Raw genomic sequence first — 700 nt, forward strand, 5'->3', positions numbered from 1 at the left:
ATTCAGGACATAGGCATGGGCAAAGACTTCATGTCTAAAACACCAAAAGCAACGGCAGCAAAAGCCAAAATTGACAAATGGGATCTCATTAAACTAAAGAGCTTCTGCACAGCAAAAGAAACTACCATCAGAGTGAACAGGCAACCTACAGAATGGGAGAACATTTTGCAATCTACTCATCTGACAAAGGGTTAATATCCAGAACCTACAAAGAACTCAAACAAATTTACAAGAAAAAAACAAACAACCCCATCAAAAAGTGGGCAAAGGATATGAACAGACATTTCTCAAAAGAAGACATTCATACAGCCAACAGACACATGAAAAAATGCTCATCATCACTGGCCATCAGAGAAATGCAAATCAAAACCACAATGAGATACCATCTCACACCAATTAGAATGGCAATCATTAAAAAGTCAGGAAACAACAGGTGCTGGAGAGGATGTGGAGAAATAGGAACACTTTTACACTGTTGGTGGGATTGTAAACTAGTTCAACCATTATGGAAAACAGTATGGCGATTCCTCAAGGATCTAGAACTAGATGTACCATATGACCCAGCCATCCCATTACTGGGTATATACCCAAAGGATTATAAATTATGCTGCTATAAAGACACATGCACACGTATGTTTATTGCAGCACTATTCACAATAGCAAAGACTTGGAATCAACCCAAATGTCCATCAGTGACAGA

This window comes from Theropithecus gelada, chromosome X (assembly GCF_003255815.1).
Source record: "Theropithecus gelada isolate Dixy chromosome X, Tgel_1.0, whole genome shotgun sequence".
Classification (NCBI taxonomy): Eukaryota; Metazoa; Chordata; class Mammalia; order Primates; family Cercopithecidae; genus Theropithecus; species Theropithecus gelada.